At 40.6% G+C, this 18986-nt stretch overlaps 1 protein-coding gene across 8 annotated transcripts in view; it reads right to left on the bottom strand.

Annotated features, from left to right (window-relative positions):
• Positions 1 to 18986, bottom strand: part of MCTP2 (multiple C2 and transmembrane domain containing 2) — a 229713-nt gene that overhangs the window by 200840 nt on the left and 9887 nt on the right. For 2 of the 8 annotated variants that reach the window (XM_073882470.1, XM_073882471.1), the window contains exon 2: positions 17051 to 17265. The exons of the other annotated variants lie outside the window; for them this stretch is intronic. The gene's annotated coding sequence lies outside the window, so the exon portion shown is untranslated. The remainder of the gene's footprint in view (positions 1 to 17050; positions 17266 to 18986) is intronic. 8 annotated transcript variants of the gene reach the window in all.

The following is an 18986-nucleotide window of genomic DNA, read 5'->3' as shown; positions in this document are numbered from 1 at the left end:
GAAAGAGGATCCAGCCCCTCTAGGTAGGAGAGCTTGGATCTATTGTCACTTCTCCTAGATTCAGCTCTTGAGAAGGAATGGTTTAACTGCTTAAATGGCAACTCAAGGCATACACGCCCTCAAAATTACTTTCTTCTAACTACAATCAATCTTCATTATTCGCATAACCCACATGTGTGAATCTGCCTACTCACAAAAATTTATTTGCAACCCCAGCAGTACTTTCGTGGTCATTCACAAACACATTCACAAACACGTGCAAAGTGGCAACAAATCTGAGCGGCTCCATGTGCACGTTCCCAGCTGAGGTTGAACAGAACAATGCTCAGCCTCCTTGTTTCAGCTCTTATACCGTAAACAAGTGCCCTTCTCGAGATCTAATGCCACTTTTTTTTTGCAGTTTCTTTGCTTTTTCTCATTAATTTTGCTGTTTAAAATGGCCCTGACACACAGCGCTGAAGCGCTATCTAGTATTCCAGATGCAAGAAGGCTGTGATGTGTGTTATGGAGAAAATACGCATGTTAGATAAGCTTTGCTCAGGCATGAGTTATGGTGCTGTTGGTCGTGAGTTCCATGTTAATGAACCAGCGATAGATGTTAAATAAAGGTGCCTTTGAACAGAAATGCACATAAAACAAGGTTATTTATTAATAGGGTGACAAAAAGTTGACCAGAGGTTCGCAGGAACCTAACTCTGTATTTCCTTTAGGAGCACTCCTTCAATGTTCCTGGTGACTTTATGAAGCATAACTACTGTGAATCACAACAGGCAATTCTGTATCTCTTTTGATGGACATTTTGTCCAGTCAGAATTCAGCCAGAAATCCAAGCACATAAACAGGTTTATGGTCACAAAGATTTATATTGAGAGTCTATATTTTGCACTATAAAGATGAAATAATAATCCAGAATTTTTCTTCCATAAAGGAACTTTATGCCCAATTCATTTTGCAACTAAAATGATAATATGTGGGGTGCCTGGGTGGCTCCGTCAGTTAAGCATCCAACTCCTGATTTTGGCTCAGGTCATGATCTCATGGTCCTGGGGGCTCTGGGTTCTGTGCTCAGTGGGGAGTCTGCTTCAGAGTCCCTCTCCCTCTTCCCCTCCCCACCTCCTGCTACCACGTGCATGCTCTCTTTCAAATAAATAAAATATTTAAAAATAAATAAACAAAATAATATGCTTTGAGGAGCAATAAATATTTTAAGTGCATACTAACTTGGACACATAAACACTGCAGCTATGACTCCCATAAATCTTGCAGTCATTTGCATTCACAATTAAAGTCCAAATGAGTTTAGAGACCATTGATCTTAATGAGTGATGCTAGGCCAATATGTTTCCAGCAGTTTCCTAGTGATCACCCAAAAGAATAGTTTGTGTTACAAATTGTGGAAAGACAGATCAGGAAGCACACACACACTAGACACACTAATTAAAACTACAATTTTCCAGCAGTTCTTTTCAAATGAAGCTCAGTTAGCAAATATACATATTAAAGGGTACCCTGGAATAATGTATTTAATGATAATTGTACAATAAAAATATTACAAAGTTTCACTTCCTGGTCCTTAATAACACTATATTTATATGACTGCAACTAAAAGCCTTTTAAGTATAATTTATTTTTTTAACTTTTAAAATAAGCAACATTACCCTGAATAAAAATATCGTAGATTATATTGCTTGAATAAAACATATAATGACAATAATTAGAGGGGAAGGAAATAAAACACTGACTTAAAAGTTTCCCAAAAGTAATTAAATAGTTGCCTAATCAGTTAATTGGTATATACAAGAAATGTATATAACATAACATCATTATAATGTTTTTCAAAAGTCCTGAAATAAATATAATTTCCAATAAATGCAACCTCACATTGACCACACTGGTTGAAATAGGATGTCCCAGCCAAAGTTGCATATAATGGGAAACAAACTTATCACTACTTTTAAACTACGATATGAATTCATTCCAGAAGGACAGAAATATTAGTCAAGCAGGGATTTTATTTGACAGCTTCATATACAATTAGAAAAACTATTTATTTTATTAATATGATCCACCCAACATGATGATCTATATCCATTAGCAGAGACACTATTTGGAATACTGGAAGAATCACCTTCATATGCTTGGATGTCACAAAGTCAGACCTCAGTGCAAGTATTTCATAGGGGTGGGGTGACAGTAAATAAACAAGGAATAAAATTCACTGAGCATGTACTATGTCCCTCATACTGAGTTACAGGTTGCAAATTTATATAATGCTATGAAGTCCTGCAGGGATGATGAAATAACAAAAAAATCTCTACAGAGTAAGGAACTAAAATGAATTTGCCCCAGGTCATCAGCTTGTTTTTGGTAGCAGAACTGTCATTAAAACTCACAGCTGCCTAGCTCAGGGCCTATGTGCTTCCCACTTTGCCAGGTTGTTCCACTACTCCAGTGGTAAAGTAGTCAATCAAATTACCATTTTGAAATTGGAATGAGATACAGGGTACTGAGGGGAGCTGAGAGCTTACTCAGAGCCTCTCGACTCTTCTCTCAACCTTCTCTTCTGCAATCTCTCTTCTAGCCCACAAGAGCGATGGCATTGCCAAAGCAGAGATGTGATCTCCCTGAATGGGTCCTGTACTGTCTACAGGAAAAAACTGAAAGTCCTTAATGTGGCATGTGAAACCCCTCTGACTATCTGGTCACCACCTGCAGGTCCTGCCATCCCATCTGTGATGAGAGGTGGGAGGCCAGGAGGAGGAGCAGGCTTGGTGCTGTCGCTCTGCAGAGCATGCCAGCTTACCCATGAGGGATCAATGCCCTTGATCAATGCCCATGTCCATGCCCTGTGATCAAGAAATGGTACCCACAGCTGGAGAGCAGGCATGCTGAGTTGGCCTGGTCTCAGGGGCTGGACCACAGCCTAGGCAAGGAATGGCAAAGAGACAGGAGAGCATTCTGGAACTGAATACACCACACTGGAGAAGTCCTGTTGGATTCAGAGTTGAGGAATTTTGCACAGATTTATCCTCTCTACAGAGATGCTCAGGGGCCAGAATCCCCAGGAGGGATATATCAAGATTCTGTGAGTAGAAGAAACAGAGATGGTCAATATGGAAGCTGGATTCACAGAAGAACAGTGTTAGAGGTGGAGGTAGAATCTTTTCGTGTATTCTTGTGTTTAAAGCAAAATGACCTAGCTGGTGACTAGCCAAAGGGAAGGGTGGGATTTAGAAAGATAAAGAACAGGGAGGTTAGAAGGCTCCTCACCAAATGCATGGAATCTGGGAAGAGCAATTATGTTGCAGTGACGAAGGCATTATGGTGCATTAGGGCTAGATTAGAATCACCTATGGTTCTGCCCAATCACAAAGGATAAATGGCAATACTGGTACAAGTGACCAAATCAGGGCAGATACACTCTTTTCTATAGCAGAGACTTGAGTAAGCATTTACAAGCAATCGTGACTCTCCAAAAGCAACACCCTTTACAAAATCATCTTCCAGCAAGAACTTCAACCACAGGGCAATCCAGGCTTCAAAGGAGAAGTAACAGCAGCACAATTATGCCATCCCTTCTATGAAAATATTAGGCCAGGTTTCTTTGTTGGAATTCAGAATTAAAGAGCTTAGAAAGGGAGCATTGTATGTTGCATAAGAACCTAAATAGTGTTTGAGTCATACCCCCATAATGAAACATATCAAGACTCACACTGAAGGGGATAGACAAAATAGCTTCATAAGTGTTCGTACAACATCAGCTTCTGCTTCCCGACCACCCCCCCTTCCCGTGTTCCCTCCGAAGATGAAGAATTAAGAGTTCAATGAGCTTATCGTGGAACCTTCAGCAAATTATTCTCCTTCCAGCCTCCCTATGCAGATTTTGGACATCTTTTCATGCTGCATTTCTACTGAGATCCGGTAAACCCCATGAGGTGCTCTAGGCTGTGGTGGTGAGGAGGGGAGTCTGCCAGGGTCGACTGAGCATGCCACAGGGAGTGTCCAGTACAACCCTGGGACAGGCAAAGAAAATATCGGAACTTCCATTCAGACGGATCTAATGTGTCTGTTTAATTTCTATTTTGGTGAGTATTTAATAATACATGTAATATCAGTACACAGTACATGTGCATAATTTATAAGCAAATATGTAAACTTAGATTAGGTGTGTCTGCTCAAAAAGTATCTGCTCATAGGCTGTATGATCAAAAGAACATGGAGAGAACATTTCTAGAGCACCTGAACAATTAAATCCTTTAATCTGCTGGAAAAAAAAAAGGCCCTACAATACTAAGAAAGGAATTTGCTTTTCCTGTTTAGGCAAAGACTATTTTTGGAACTGTGTCTCTTCTTTCAGAAAAAAAGGATCAGGTAATGAACATAAAACAAACCAGACAAGGTTAAATGCACAAGATGCTTGTTTAAAAAAAAAAAAAAAAAAGGAAGTGTAACACAAACAGGGTTTTGGTAAATATTGCTGTCACTTCTGTTAAAGGGAGTTTCTCTAGGGAAATCCATTAATTTCAACACACAATCTCATGTGTCTCAAGTTTATTCTAACATTTACAAACACCATTATGCACTGCTTCCTTTTGCTTCCTCCAAACCATTCATGTCATTTACATTTTCAAAAGTAGACACAGGTGCCTTTCTGTGGACCCAGGTGATGGGGCAGAGGCAGGAAAAAAAGATTTGCATCTCCTCTGAGAGAGAAGTCACTCATAATTAAAGCAGAAAATTAAAGTCACAACATTAAAATAAATCCACTTACCATAGTGCAAGGTTAGAGAAATCTGATCAACGCAAGCCTTGCTTTAGCTGTGACTTCATGAATAACACACAGGGATTAGAAACCCTCATGACCCTGGAGCACAAGGAAAGGTCAATATGCAGAAAAGACCAAAGTATCCTTTCAATGGTGATGTTCCCACAAACAAAATGACTTTTCTTTGGGATGCTCTCAGGTCATCGTAGTTAATATACACCACTGTTGCAGATGCAAAATGTATGGGAGATAAGGTTGAATCTGGTCTGATCTAGCACAAATTCTTAATTCCTCTTTTGAATTAACTCCCAGGATCAGCTTTCCAAGTCTGACTTTACCTCTTCTTTACTCATCAATTCAGTGGCCAGATCAGACAGGGGACCTGCTCCCTTGAAGCTTATGTTCCTCTAGGGGTATATATGTGTGGAGGGGCAGATGGAGTAATTTCACAGAGGAAGTGGTAACATAGGAGCAGACACCTAAGTGGCAAGAAGGAAAAACCTGGCTATTTGGGGAAGAGGATTCTAGACAGAGGGAAGAGTCCATGCAAAGTCCCACAGCCAGAAACATGCTCCCTATATCCTAGGAATAGCAAAGAGGTCAGTATAGCCAGACTACATGATCTAGCAAGCAGTAGGAAGAGATGACATCAAAGAGGGACCTGGGGCCAGCAAAGACTTTAGATTTTTTTTTTTTTTAAGATCTATTTATTTATTTTGGGGGGGAGAGGCAGAGAAGCATACTCTCCACCGAGCGTGGAGCCTGATGCAGGACTCCATCCCAGGACCCTGAGATCATGACCTGAGCTGAAATCAAGAGTCAGGTGCTTAACCAACTGAGCCACCCAGGTGCCCCAAGACTTTAGATTTAACTGAGTGGAGAAGCCATGGCAGCAGGAAGGATGGAGAGGTGAAGGTTGGTCACAGGATGGATCTGATTTGTTGTATGTTTCTAAAGGATTATAACAGCTGCTATGGAGAACCTGTCCCATACAGAGCAAGAGTTGAAGGAGACCAGCTAGAAGTAAAGGATCAAAGGGTCTTTCATTTGCTATTTGCTTTTTCCTTAAAAGCTTTCTGGCTATTCAGATGTCAATAATAGTGGGTCCATAGCACTGCTGGAAACGCCAACCCTATACCACATTTTACATTACACTGCCTATTGCATCCATTCAGGAAAGAAGAAAACAGGAAGGTTATGCCTCCTTTCAAAGATGTCCTTTGCTTTGCTGAGAATCACACTCACAGAAAAGACACCCAATCCCTGAGACAGGCTGCCTTCCTGATATTCACCAGTGACATTATCATAGCCTCCCAACCTAAACAACGCCATGCAAATTTTTGCAAGTATTTACCGGGATTTCCATTCGTCTGAAAGGAGCCCCATATTGTGTGGAGGAACAGCTTAGAGACAATCAAGTGTGTCATCAATAAAAGTTGTTATTCATTCCACAGACATGGGGTGGTAAGGGAATTGTGTATTTTATTTCTACCATATTTCAGGAAATGTTCTGGACACTGCAGTGCAGCTCCGGAGAAAGAAAGAAAAGTCTTCTCGGGACATCTGAGAAAATAAAAGTCATCCTGGCCAAAAATAGTGTGACCATTAACATATACAGTGAAGTCGAGCTGCATGTCAGCAGAAAACATTTCCCCCTAGATCATGTTAGAGCTTCCAAACAACTACTTTTGAGCAATGATTTGTTTCAGACCAGTTCCCCCAAAATCCACTGTATTCATCCTGCATCCTGAACAAAGATTACTGGGATACCCAACAGGTTTAGGACAGCACCCAGCACAGAGATGGTCCCAGCTTCGCCTGGTCCTTACTTAAACCTATCCTGCAAGGGGCACCTGGGTGGCTCAGTGGGTTAAGCATCTGTCTTCAGCTCAGGTCATGATCACAAGGTCCTGGGATCAAGCCCCTCACTGAGCTCCCTGCTCAGCCAGGGAGTCTACTTTTCCCTCACCCTCTGCCCCTCCTCTGTGCTCGTGCTCTCTCTCTCTCAAATAAATAATATCTTTTAAAAAAATACTATCCTGCATAAGCCCAGAGCCCTTCTCCACTCCTTCCTATCAAAGCACCCCAGGATTCCCCATGGGGAGCACTCTCCATCCTTGGGGGCCTTTATCTAAATGGGATTTCTCACTATTTGGCAAAAACAGGTCCAAATAAAACAAATAATCATTAAATATTTATTGCCTCAGATGGTGAGAAGTGTTTCAGCAAAAACAAAACCGCTAAAAAAATTTAACTTTCTAGCCCTCTATATCTAAACGGATGCAAATAATACCAAAGATCTCAGTTGTAGAGATGAAAGCCAGCTCTGTACTAATAGAAACGATTCTAAAGAGATCTTCCTTTTTTTACTCTTAGGTCTCCAAAGTACCTGCCTGACAAAACTTGAAACCTAGTCATCGTCCATAAAGATATATTTATTTCTGTCAACAGTCCTGACTACACTGATCATCTCACCAAGAAAATTAGTGTGTAGCTGTAAGATCAAAATGTTAGGAACTAGTTTTGAAAGTATTGATCAATGTAATCTACCAAATGTTGTCTTTAGGGAAAAAAAGAACAATGTGTCTGATGTCCCAAATGGAGACTTCTAAAAAGCTGTACATCCATAAATCCCAGTTTGGCCAAGCCTGGCACCACATTCGTCGACCATTCCCAAGCATAACACATTTTTTATGAAAATGTCAGATTAAACCCATCTGAAAACTGCAAGCTTTAGAGAAATAATACAGGGACATTACTGAAGTTACAAGCAATGCAACAGAGTTGGAAATTCTCTCTGGCAAAGTCTTTCATTTCTAAATAAAGAATCATCAATCATTTAAGGCTGTGATCAATGGCAAACTAAAGCTTACTCTCATAAGGGAAAGCATGACAGTTCAAATTCATTCATTCATCCAACAAGTATGTCTGTAACTTAGTATTTATCAGAATATAAAAATCTGTGTTTTCTTAACATTTGTATAGTTGAGCTGTGTTAACCTCAATTTCACCCACATATAAAATCATTCTTCAAGAAATCACATACTGGACACATTTGTTAAATTTCCAAATCAGGTGGGTAATTTGTTTATGGGTGAGAACTTGTGAGCTTTTGTTGTGTAGTGACTATGGGTAAGCATGGCACTGAACTCCTTGTCTCTGAATTTTCTGAATCCTCAAACCACGACAGACGTGAGTAAAATTACTCTATTAACTATGAGAAGACAGGTGCCTGGATGGCTCAGCTGGTTAAGCTTCAGACTCTTGATTTCAGCTCAGGTCATGATCTCAGGGTCGTGAGATCAAACCCAGCGTCGGGCTCCATGCTGAACATTCAGCATGCTTAAGATTCTCTCTCTCCCTCTCCCTCTTAGCCCATCCCTCCCTCTCTCCCCATCTCTAAAAAAAAATAAAACGAACATGAGAAGAAATCAAGGATTATAAATATTAAGCATCTTGTCTGCTAATATGTGGCAGTGTGAAGATTTGAACCAGTTTCTCTCTAACCACAAAATCTGCGCTTATACCTACAGACTACATTGTCACCCCTAACTGGGGATGATCAAATCTCTTTTGGGTAACTCAGTCATAATTCTAAATTAAGAATTAAAAAATCCAAAGAGACACCATGGACATTATAATTATTGGTGCATTATGGTGGGAAACAGCACAGAAAATTACAAAGGCTAATTAAAAAGGGACAGGATTTAACTATCCTATGAAATAAGTAGCAATAATAAACAGAAGCAATTTAGAAAAGAATTACAAAAAGATCCAAACCCTATGAAGAAAACACTAATCCATCATCGAGGTATTCAAAGTTTTCTACCATGTCACCCACTGCGGCTCTAACCTCCTTGTCCACGCACGTGCAACCTTGATTTATACAGTTTAAAATCTGAGTCATTGAAGGTGAAAGTAAACAGTGTGCTCAAGAGCATGAAGAGCCACGTTAAAAGCAGATGTTGGTTTCAGCCCACCACTGAATTAGAACACCACCAGATTTTTTTTAAGCTGGTGAGAAAAACTTCTTTTTCCATCGTTGGACTTTAATGGTTATAATTGCATGAATATTACAATAGAATTAGATCTATAACATGAACAGATAAGGGACTATCATACTGCTCATGTTTATATGAGTTTAAAAAAATGGAGTGCATTAGGAATGAAGGTATGTTTTTCCCCCCTAGGCTCAAGGAACAAAATACACTATTCATTCTCCCAAGGCACTCAGAATTCAGTAGGAGAGGCAGATAACTAAGCAGTCCCAATACAAGGTAGTATGATCTACGAGGTGTTAAGAATGAGATGCTGGGGCGCCTGGGTGGCTCAGTCGGTTAAGCGTCTGCCTTCAGCTCAGGTCATGATCCCAGGGTCCTGGGATAGAGCCCCACATTGGGCTCCTGGCTCAGCGGGGAGCCTGCTTCTCCCTCTGCTTGTGCGCGCTCTCTCTCTCTCTCTCTCTCTCTGTCAAATAAATAAATAAATAAATCTTAAAAAAAAAAAAAAAAGGAATGAGATGCTAATGAAACACACAGGAGATGCATCAACCTATCATGGTAAGAACTTGGACCAAAGAAATAACAATTAGGATAGAGATTAGGGGACTGATGGAGAAGCTGAATTATGTAATCTATTATTGTATGTGTTGGGAGGGTAGGGGTGAGGCAAAGGCAAATGTCTAAGGTTTCTTGGGCAGCAAGGAATCCAATGGAACTACCAATTAACACAGGGAAATAAGAGCAAGAGTTATTTACAGAAGGCAAGATGAGTTCCATGTTGAATGCATTCAGCTCAAAGACTGATAAATTGCCAAAGTTGAGGCAGACTATATCCCGACTGGATATTCAGGTTTAGAGTTTAGGAACAAGGTCTGGGATAGAAATGAGGAAGACAGAACCACCTCCCCTCTTCCCAAGCAAGTGTATAAAGTGAAAAGAAAATAGGATTAAAATCAGAACTACAGGGATCACAGACTTTTAGTGGAAGCACAGAGGAAAGGGAACTCTTCATGAAAACTAAAGACTGGCCAGGGGGACCTCCCTTTCCTCGGGGAGGAAAAGGCATCAGGATCAAGGAAGCTGAAAGCTGAAGTTTCAATGAAGGAGTGAACAACCATCTCAATACTTCAAAGAAGTGGGCTGAGGAAGGCAGAGGTGCATTCATGGTTTTTGGCTACTGGGAGGGCTGCAGAGACCTTGGGGACACAGGATCTAGAAGGCAGCAAGTTGGGAAGGCAGGAAGCAAAGATATGACAAGAGACACCCTTCTAGGAGGCTCTGCTGTGAGGAGGAAAGAGATACTCCGTAAGCATATGCCAGTGAAGGTACAATGAATGAACAGTATCATTTCATTAAAATAGGCTAAATTTTAAAAACTAAAGTCATAAATGAAGACATGTAAAAGCAAAGTAAGTAGACACTGTAGTTATGTAAAATTCAGATTTTAATCATAGACACCCCCTTCAAAAATCTCACAATTGACTTTTCCCTCTAAGTTACAGTTTTCATGTCTTATTTGGATGGCAGAGGTCTAATTAACATTTGTTAAATAGAACTGAAGGTCAAGTGGCTAATTAGGATAGAGATATGGCTAAAACCCAGATCTTTTGACTTGACAGGTAATTTTCTTTCAATGACAAGGCAAAAGGTTGTGTCTTGCACCTGCAGTAAACTTTTTAAAAAGAAGTCATATGCAATATCATTAATCATTAGGGTAATGCAAATCAAAACCACAATAAAATACTACCTCATACCCACTGGGGTGACTCTGTTAAAAAAAACAGGGGGGACTGATGAATCACAGACCTGCCACCCTGAAACAAATAGTACATTATGTTAATAAAAAAATAAAGAAAAACAGGGGGGCCTGGGTGGCTCAGTCGGTTAAGCATCCAACTCTTGATTTCAACTCAGGTCATGATCTCATGGTAGTGAGATCCAGCCCCAAGTCGGGCTCCAAGCTCAGCGAGGCATCTCCTTGAGACATCTCCTTGAGATTCTCTCTCCCTCGGCCCCTCCCCCTACTCACTCTCTTTCTCAAATAAGTAAATAAAAAAATCTTAAGAAAATCAGAAAATAGTTAAGTGTTGGTGAGGATCTAGAGAAACTGGAATTCTTATGCACTGTTAGTGGGAATGTAAAAGGGTGCAGCCTCTAGGAAAACAGGATAATGGCTCCTTTAAAAATTAAACATAGGATCACCATATGTTCCAGCAATTCTTCTTCTGGATATATACCCAAAAGAAGTGAAAGCACAGACTTGAAGAGCTATTCGTACACCCATATTCACAGCAGCATTATTCACAATAGCCGAAGATGAACGCAACCCAGGTGTCCATCATTGGATGAATGGATAAGCAAAATGTGGCTTATACATATAAAAGAATACTACTCTGCCTTAAAAGGAAGGAAACTCTGACTCATGCTACATGGATGGACCTTGATAACATTATGCTAAATGAAATAAGGCTGTCACAAAAGGACAAATACTATATGACTCTACTACATAAGAGTGGTCAAATTCATGGGGACAGAGAATAGAACGGTGGTTGCCAGGGCCTGGGGGTAGGGAAAGATGAGAAATGGTTGTTTTGAGTACAGAGTTTCAGTTCTGCAAGATGACAACAGCTCTGGAGATGGGTGGTGGTGATGCCTGCACAACAATGTGAATGAACTTCAATACCATTGAACTGCACTCTCAGAAAATGGTTAAGATGATAAATTTTATGTGTATTTTACCAATGTTTAAAACAAAATTTACGTAAGTTAGAAAACTGATTTTTAAGCCAAGCTGGAGTAAATATATGGATTTATAAAGTGGTACCTTGAAGAGGTTGTATTCAGTAGGGGTACCTGGGTGACTCAGGCAGTTAAGAGTCCGACTCTTGGTTTTGGCTCAGGTCATGATCTCATGGGTCATGATCTCAGGGTCATGAGATCGAGCCCCACATCAGGCTTATGCTCAGTGCGTAGCCTGCTTAAGATTCTCTCTCCCTCTGCCCCAACCCCACCCTCTCTAAAATAAAGAAATAAATCTTCAAAAAAAAAAAAAGGTTGTATTAGGTAAAATAATAAAATATATGTTACTTAGCTACACTATAGCAGGGTCTAAACCCCAGGTGACCACAGGTGCCAGAAAAGGAACAACAAGATCTGTGCAGGCTGAGCCAAGGTGGGGGCTGAGGCATGATGGAGAAGGCACAGGGCTGGAGCTGTCCTGATTTTTCAAGAGATGCTTCCAGCCTAAAAATGTATGTGAAATTTCCACAGTTTTATACACTGGCAAAGGGCCACTACTTTCAAATAATTTTCCATAGCCATCCTTCTATTTCATTATATAAATATCAATATATGGCTTCTCATTTGGATAAAATATTTGCTAAAAGTTGACTACGAGGACATTTTCTACTGCCTCTCACTCTAAAAAATACTCAACAACAATTCACATTTAATAACACAACAGAGACAGCTTTTTTTTCCCAGAATGGATCATTTTTGTACCAAAGTCGCTGGGCTCTGCTGTCGACTGTGCTATCTTGGTCCCTTCACACTGAATTCTATAAATAAGCTTAAAAATCAAAATGTATTATTTTGGGCTACTTTTCCCTTAACTTTAGGACTGTTCTCTGAGTGATTTCACTTTGTGGAGTTCATGTCAATTAAACAACTGAGATACAAAGATCCCCACTGAGCTAATAAAAGGAAAAATATACAACTCTCAGTCCCTCACTGTAATGTATAAATTCACTTAAAGTTGTTTTCAAGGCTATTCCATGGTGTTAGTTCCTTGGAGAGCCCAGTGATTTACCTTAATGTGTTTTTAGACTTTGAGTATATTAAAGAAAATCCATACCAAAATACATGGTTCACAGGCTTCTAGACTAATTCCCAATACATGTTCACCATGTGAAATTTTAAATTAGTCCATGATCGCAGGTGAAGAATAGACAGTTTTTGCACAGTTGTACAAGATGACAATTGGGTTAATGTAAAATGCAAACATACTACAAGCCCAAAAAATTTAGCACAGAATGCATACTATTCCAGAAATGTATGTGTAGGGATACACATACATTTGGACAGAATGAACCACTAATCTTCATTAATGCAGACATTAAAATTTATTTCTCTGATGCTACATAGCTACATAGCCACCTGGAAAATAATTTATAATTTTAAATGGAACACACAAACTACAAAATTGAACCTAAACTGTTTACAGCACTATAAAATGATGTATAAGTATGAACGAGACTGATGGAAACATGGAACAACTTTTAATGGCTAGTTTTTTCAAAGCAGAGAATATTTGTTTTCCTAATTTTAAAAATATATCCTTTAGTATTGACATGTCATTTTGTGTAATGAATACATATGAAAATAAAAGTGATGTGTGCATTGATATTTTGTATATGTGTGTGTTTGTGTGCTTTCCTCCAACAGAAAGGAAAAGTTCAATTCAAAATAATCTTGAATGACAACTGCATTTCTGATGGCCAGCTCAGATCAACGGATAGCAGATGCCTGTACAGCAATTATTGCAAATGATTCTGAGGCTCAGTGGGAACCGTGATGTTATCAGCATGAAAATCTGCCCCAGGCTTCAAAAAAGGGAACAGTGGCTCCAGGCCAGTGAATTGCTATCTCTTTTCTAGCCACTAATATCAGAAACATATATCCTGTCTGAGGACCACAAGTATTCTATGATTTTCCTTAGAACAATCAACTCAGGAGGCCTTGGCAACTCAAAACACGACACAGCTAATTAGTTCTGGTCCGACAGCCAAGATAGAAAAGTCCAGGTATAGAGTTTTAGAATTACTATTCTAGAAATAAATTCTTAAAACTGAATGCAGTCACTCCATTCACCTGGTGCAAATGTGTCAGAGAATTATGATAGATATTTATTTAATCTGATCTGTTACTCGGTTGTTAGAATTCTTACTTATTTGCAATGAAAGGTTTTCACACTTAATGGTCTCCATACAGAACAGAAACTTTCAGAGGGAAAACAACCTGTACAAATCTCTGTCTACATAAGTGTTTGAAGAGCATCTAGGTTTGGGTTTAATACGTTATTTAGTAAATTTCTGTTTTCCTATAAAGTAGTAATGCTGTATTATAATTATTTTCTATTCTAAGGACCAAATTATACTGTTCTGTACTTAGTCAACAAATACAGAGAAGCAACTCAAGCCATTATGGCAGGATCTACACTGCTGAATGAATTTCCAGTGATGGAGCATAAAGGATTTTTGAGTCAGACACTCGGCACCTTCACAAAGCCTCACGGGCTGCTTTAATTCATTTTCTATAAATACTCAATACAATGCAAGCTTCATAACTGACAGAAAAAGGCTAAAAACAATCCATAGTTGAAAAGGGTCAGACTGAAAGGAAGAGGAAGCTCTTATTTCAGCAGGTGTCTTGACACAAGTGGGTAGAATCTTGACCAAGTGAGAATAGGACAGTGTGTCATTTGCAGAAAGCTAAAAGCATCACCTGAAATTACATATGCTTTAGCCTTGAAAGGAAAGTTAAAGCAAGCCTAGCCACAGCTCTGGGCTCACCTGGCCAGCCAATGTAATCAGCAAGCAAAAACAGAAGCTGTTGCTGGATGCAAAGTTTTGTTGACTTGGGCTGTGTCTAAGGGGGAAGGCTCACTGAAACCACAGCGAAGACCTCGCCCTGGAGAGGCCATCCTTTCCATGATGTTCAGTCCTACCAGGTCTGACAGTAACACCTGCATGAAGGAGGAAGTAGCAGCCCCCAACAAGGGGAAAAATGGGTGCAGCAAACATTTGGAGTAAAGGTCTAGGAATATTGTTTTGCTGGTTCAGACCTGTTAGTGATATAATCTGTTCTCCCTACAGATCAAAGACCTAGCTCTTTCAGGTCTAGATCAAGCATCACCTCCTTAAGGAGCCTTAGCTTTTTTTTTTTTTTTTTTTTCTTCCTTGAGGGAGAGAGCGAGCCTGAGTGTGGAGCTGGGTAGGGGCAGAAGGAGAAGGTAGAAGAGTGATAATCTTAAGCAGGCTCCACACCCAGCGTGGAGCCCAACATGGGGCTTTATTTCATGACCCTAATATCATGACCTGAGCCAAAATCAAGAGTCAGATGCTTAACTGAGCCACCCAGGAACCCCAAGAGCCTTACCTTAACCTTAACCCTAATCCCCACCCTGACCTGGACCCTCTAGTATGAAACTGCACTTCTGCACCATAATCTCTTGTCACACTTGACATTCATCATGGCCTTCACGATCAAAATTGTCTCATGAGTTGATTTGGTCTCCCCTATCTACTCCCACCCCCCCCAAAAAAATTAAGTCCTCTGAGGAGATGAGACTGTGTTTGCCTAGTTCACCCCTACATCTTCAGCACCTAGAACAGTACCTGGCACACAGCAGTTAAGTTTGGATGGAATGAACGAATGAACTCATTCAGAGGCCAATTCTTTCTACTGCTATCATGACTGAATATTCATCAGAACTCCAAGCCTGCATAGAGGCCAGTATATTCCATCAACCTAAAAAGTTTCACAATTGTTAAGTTTTTCAATAAATGTTTCATTATTAAATAAATACTGTTGGGTAATATATTGATTGCTCTGTGATAAGGTGTTTGAGCAGCTTCATGCACTGGGTACAGAGCATTAAATCAGTAATGACAACATAGCCTCATTAGAGGACTGGGTGTAACCTGCTGAGGATGGAGCTCATTTTATCTGCCTGTGCCTCCCATCTGGATTTCCTCAATCATTTCATCAATGAAATGATCTACTTTTCTTAACCTTTACAAATTCATGGTCGTCCAGTTGCCAGTGAAGTCCTTGAACTCCAGAAAAGAAAGAAGCCCACAAAACTGATCTCTGAAACTATCTGCCAAGGGCTATTGGGCCCTTGAACTGTGCATAACTGCAAGTCTACAAGGCCAGCCATGGTTCTCTCCTCCCATCAACGCTTGGATTTCAGTAAGCTGAGATCCTTTTTCACTCTTGAGACAACTGGTGTCCTCAACAAGAGAAAAGGCAACAGGTGAGATCTCCAAGACACATGCCTGAGGAACTGACTGCCATGCGCTCAATCACCTCCGAACTAATCCAAACGTCTGAAGCAAATGTGGAAAACTGCCATAGATGAATTAGAAGGAGTCATATACACACACAACCAAGACTTTCCTCACCTGTGGGTTAAGAAAGATTTTTAAAATGCAGATGAAAGGGTATTTCCTACTCTCAAGTGAAGGATGGTTTATTTGAAGCCTATATTTCTCAGCCTGTTAGTGATGCATTAAGGTGACATTTGCCCAGATCACTGAACTTTTTGTCTCAATACCCAAAGGAGTTACTATCACAATGCAGTCAGTGCACATTAGTATTTATGTGCCATTCCATTACAGCCACATCTCTCAAATGAAAAGATAAAGAACACTATTATCAATATTAAAACCATCTATCTTTTAAAAAGGTTATATCGATTTTTTTCCCCCTGCTTCTCGGATTCCATCAATACCAGTGCCAGCTCGATGAAGTGGACATGATCCTATGACAGCTTCAATGGATAATTCCCAAATGAACTTTCCCAATGTTCTATAGTCTCTCATGGCATGCACTCTGCAACCCATTTCATAGAATATCAGCTAGAAAAAGGCTGGGAGCGATCCTGAAACATCCAAATCTCCCCACTAAGCTAAAATGCTGAGAATGAGTTTTTAAATATGACACAATCATCAGGAACTGCGAACAAGGCATGCCGTAGTTCTTTAAAGCTAAAATGATGGGGCTCCTGGGCGCCTCAGTCGGTTAAACGTCTGCCTTCAGCTCGGGTCATGATCCCGGGGTCCTGGGATCGAGCCCTGCATCGGGCTCCCTGCTCGGCGGGGAGCCTGCTTCTCCCTCTCTCCCATGGTTCATGTTCTCTTTCTCGCTCTCTTCTCTCTCTCAAATAAATAAAACAGAGCTAAAATGAGTCTCCCACCATCAATGTTGACCGAACAGCAGCTGCTAACCCTTACATGTGGCGTCACATATGAAACTTTAGGTATGTTGTACTCTAACCTGTATAACCTGATAATGTAGATCTTAGTAGAGACTTCATTTCACTGATGGGCAAACTGAGGCACAGAAAGCTCAGACAGTGCACATGTCACAGAGCCCCACACGCAGGCTTAGCAGCCCAGCTGTCTGTTCTTATTCTTTGTGCCACCTTGTCCCTCTGTCTCTGTCACCTAACTCCTGCTCATGGTCAACATTCCCAAAAAGGGCAGCACTGTGAAGAGCCTACCAGCAAAACTGTAGGAGGGCAATGCAGTGTGAGAGCATCAGACTTAAACAGTGCCGATCTCAGGGCATCTGGGCGGCTCAGTCAGTTAAGCATCCGACTCTTGGTTTCAGCTCAGGTCATGGTCTCCAGTCATGGGATTGAGCCCCGCGTAGGGCTCCGTGTTGAGCGTGGAGTCTGCTTGCGATCCTCCCCCGACTTTTGCTTGCACACGCTCTCTAAAAATAAATAAAATCTTAAAAAAAAAAAAACGATCCCGATCTCTCCCCAGTGACCTCTCCAAGACTTTGAGGGTCACTCACTCCCCATCCTTCCAGATTTAAGTCACATTTTCCCTCTGCTTCTCAGGCCAAATAGAACTCGTCCGCCTTTAAAATCCTCTCTGCTCCCAAGAGGGTGCCACTAATCATCTTTTCAGGAAGATCTATCTTGACTCTCCACAGAGATGTGCTTTTTGAAAACAGAAACTGCTTCTGTTTTCCCGATTGTTCCATTTAAACACAAAATCCTTAGCTAATCAATACTTTTTTTGTTCTTCTCTTTTTTAGCAATCAGAAATGTAGGCTGTGAACCCAATGAAGCCATTAGATGTCACCTTCCAAAGTCAACCTTCCAAGGTATTAATTCACCCATATATATTTAGGAAACATTGTCTGGTTTCCCCGAGGAGTGGCTGGGCTTTCATCAAATTACACTATAATCACCAAGAAAATGCTAAATCCAGCACACAATCGATGTGTGCATGTCCAATATCAGCTTTCTAACGTCAAGACTTACTTAAAAATGCAAAAGGGAAAAACACCTTAAAAGTGAAAGTAAAAATCTAAAGTTAAGAAAAATAAAGAAGGAGATAGCGTCTCAACTCTAAAAATGAGAGCCTCCAGTTGGGTAAAATGGCCTGGATTTGGGTAATTTTTATTGCTCCCTAAAATGTATAATTTTTGAACTGAAATTCTGCAATTTAGTACCAGTTCCTATTCATGCTTTCTACCCTCTCCTTTCTCATCCTTCTGGTTAGAAGGCAATGTAGAGCCAAACACCAACAGTGCAGAGGTGTCTGATTCCTGGAGAAAAGCTGCGGTAACATGTAGGCACTCACTCCTCCAAAATCTGCACGCTTACTTAAAGTATCCAGACTCCCTCTTTTCCTGGAATAACAGGAATTTATAAAGTACCAGTTTTACACAAGGCATTCTGCAGGGATTATCACTAATATTCACAGAACCCCCAGGTAAGCATTTGCAAACTCATTTTACAAATGAGAAGCCAGAGCTTTGGAGACACCAAACTCTTACAAATGGCAGAACTGATATTTGAGCCCAGGGTTTGTCCAAACTTGGGGCTCTTCCCAGGAACTGAGTCATGGTGAGTCAAGTGAGCCACAGTGTGAGCCTCCTTCATTGCCTTACTAGAGTAGAAGTGTCTTAAGTGGTCCCACTCCATGCCCACCCCATGCGCCGTGGCCTCCAGGAAGGCTTACTGAGCGGACAGAAACACTCGGGACACTTTCCTCTCTGTGATCATTTCAAGCAGCATGCACTGGAGGACTAGTTCTCCCATTCGCAAATGGAGATGTGTGGCTGATAAAAATCTGAAAATAAATACCAAGGCTTTTTAAAAGCTTTAACAAAGTTAAACAAATGCGGAGTGTTTTTAATGTTCTCATGTCCGAGGATGAGTTTAAGTGACATTTTAAAGACCACAGAAAAGGGCACCTGGGTGGCTCAGTCATTAAGCGTCAGCTCAGGTCATGATCTCAGGGTCCTGGGGTCGAGTCCCGCATCGGGCTCCCTGCTCCACGGGAAGCCTGCTTCTCCTTCTCCCACTCCCCCGCTTATGCTCCCTCTCTCGTTGTCTCTCTCTTTCTCTCTCTCTCTGTCAAATAAATAAATAAATAATCTTTAAAAGAAATAAAAAAAATAAAAAGTAAAGATGGTTA

Source organism: Callorhinus ursinus, unplaced genomic scaffold (genome assembly GCF_003265705.2).
Source record: "Callorhinus ursinus isolate GAN/ISIS: 27379988/994484 unplaced genomic scaffold, GSC_fseal_2.0 scaffold47, whole genome shotgun sequence".
Lineage (NCBI taxonomy): Eukaryota > Metazoa > Chordata > Mammalia > Carnivora > Otariidae > Callorhinus > Callorhinus ursinus.
This window is presented reverse-complemented; position numbering and strand designations above follow the sequence as displayed.